The sequence below is a fragment of the Alexandromys fortis genome, unplaced genomic scaffold, assembly GCF_014885135.2.
Source record: "Alexandromys fortis isolate MF-2015 unplaced genomic scaffold, M_Fortis_MF-2015_v1.1 scaffold_512, whole genome shotgun sequence".
NCBI classification, from domain to species: Eukaryota; Metazoa; Chordata; class Mammalia; order Rodentia; family Cricetidae; genus Alexandromys; species Alexandromys fortis.
The window spans coordinates 72,470-75,100 of NW_026068387.1; positions in this window are offsets into that span (position 1 = coordinate 72,470).

Here is a 2,631-nt window from a genome sequence, read left to right on the forward strand (position 1 = left end):
GAGGGGGAGGGAAATGGGAGGCAGTGGTGGGGAAGACAGACATCTTTAATAAATGAATAAATAAATAAAAAATCAAAAAAAAGAGTTAATAAGAAGCCTGAGCTAATGGGCCAATCGGTTTATAGTTGATGTAGACCTCTGTGTGATTTCTTTGGGACTTAATGATTGTGGGAACCAGGCAGGACAGAAAACCTCAGTCAACAGCTCCTCTAGAATCTGTTAGTAGACAGTTCTTCATCAGGGTGTAGTAGGGCCCCATGAGCCCCTTAATAATCCATGACTTAATCGTTCACAGGCCCTGTCTTGAACAGGCCCAGTGTAGGGAGCTTCAGCTGCTGTCAGATTATGCTAGCCATGGCTACTTGCTACCTTGAAGACAGCATTTTATGGCTCTTTTCTCTATCTTTCAGCTTTTAACATTGTTTCTATTCCTTCCTTAATGTTCCCTGAACCTTAGATGGATCATATAGTTGTCCTGTTCAGGGGCGAACACTCAACTGTCACTTATTCTCAGCACTATTGTATTCATCACTGTTCACTTTCTGGGCTCTGTGTTCCTCAACATTTCCACACATATGTATTTTTATACTTAGTTTTGACTTGCTCCAATTGTTTTTCCTTTCTCCCTCTTATTGCTCCCCTTCCTTCCCATGACTAATTCTCTCTTTTGTTTATATAACATGTATATCCCATTGTCCTCTCTTGTTCTCCCCTCTCCTTTAGACCTCTTTCTTCTTTCTCATTGCCTTCTTTCTACTTTCACTTTTATGTTGTGTGCGTGTATTTAAATCTAATTTCCAATTATGAGTTTGGCTTTTTTTATTTAATAGAACAATCTCCAATTGCATTCATTTTTCTTTTTTTAATTAATTAATTTATTTATTAAAGATTTCTGCCTCCTCCCCGCCACCGCTTCCCATTTCCCTCCCCCTCCCCTAATCAAGTCCACCTCCCTCATCAGCCCAAAGAGCAATCAGGGTTCCCTGCCCTGTGGGAAGTCCAAGGACTACCCACCTCCTTCCAGGTCTATTTAGGTGAGCATCCAAACTGCCTAGGCTCCCACAAAGCCAATACGTGCAGTAGGATCAAAACCCAGTGCCATTGTTCTTGGGGTCTCAGTAGTCCTCATTGTCCGTTATGTTCAGCGAGTCCGGATTTATCCCATGCTTCTTCAGACCCAGGGTAGCTGGCCTTGGTGAGTTCCCGATAGAACATCCCCAATGTCTCAGTGTGTGGGTGCACCCCTTGTGGTCCTGAGTTCCTTGCTCGTGCTCTCTCTCCTTCTGCTCCTGATTTGGACCTTGGGATTTCAGTCCAGTGCTCCAATGTGGGTCTCTGTCTCTGTCTCCTTTCATCGCCTGATAAAGGTTAATATTCAGGAGGATGCATATATGTTTTTCTTTGGGTTCACCTTCTTATTTAGGTTCTCTAAGGATCACAAATTATAGGCTCAATGTCCTTTATTTATGGCTAGAAACCAAATATGAGTGAGTACATCCCATGTTCTTCTTTTTGGGTCTGGCTTACCTCACTCAGGATAGTGTTTTCTATTTCCATCCATTTGCCTGCAAAATTCAAGATGTCATTGTTTTTTACTGCTGAGTACTACTCTAATATGTATATATTCCATACTTTCTTCATCCATTCTTCCAATGAAGGGCATCTCGGTTGTTTCCAGGTTCTCGCTATTACAAACAATGCTGCTATGAACATCATTGAGCATATACTTTTGTTGTATGATAGGGCATCTCTTGGGTATATTCCCAAGAGTGGTATTGCTGGGTCCAGGGGTAGGTTGATCCCAAATTTCCTGAGAAACAGCCACACTGCTTTCCAAAGTGGTTGCACAAGTTTGCATTTCCACCAGCAATGGATGAATGTACCCCTTACTCCACAACCTCTCCAGCAAAGGCTTTCATTGGTGTTTGTGATTTTAGCCATTCTGACAGGTATAAGATGGTATCTTAAAGTTGTTTTGATTTGCATTTCCCTGATCACTAAGGAGGCTGAGCATGACCTTAAGTGTCTTTTGGCCATTTGAACTTCTTCTGTTGAGAATTCTCTGTTCAGTTCAGTGCCCCATTTTTTAATTGTGTTAATTAGCATTTTACAGTCTAGTTTCTTGAGTTCTTTATATATTTTGGAGATCAGACTTTTGTCAGTTGCGGGGTTGGTGCAGATCTTCTCCCAGTCAGTGGGTTGCCTTTTTGTCTTAGTGACAGTGTCCTTTGCTTTACAGAAGCTTCTCAGTCTCAGGAGGTACCATTTATTCAATGTTGTCCTTAATGTCTGTGCTGTTGGGATTATACATAGGAAGTGGTCTCCTGTGCCCATGTGTTGTAGAGTACTTCCCACCTTCTCTTCTCTCAGGTTCAGTGTGTTCAGACTGATATTGAGGTCTTTAATCCATTTGGACTTGAGTTTTGTGCATGGTGATAGATATGGATCTATTTTCATTCTTCTACAGATTGATATCCAGTTCTTCCAGCACAATTTGTTGAAGATGCTCTCTTTTTTTCCATTGTATACTTTTAGCACCTTTATCAAAAATAAGGTGTTCATAGGTTTGTGGATTAATATCCGGGTCTTCAATTTGATTCCATTGGTCGACTTCTCTGTTTTTATGCCAAT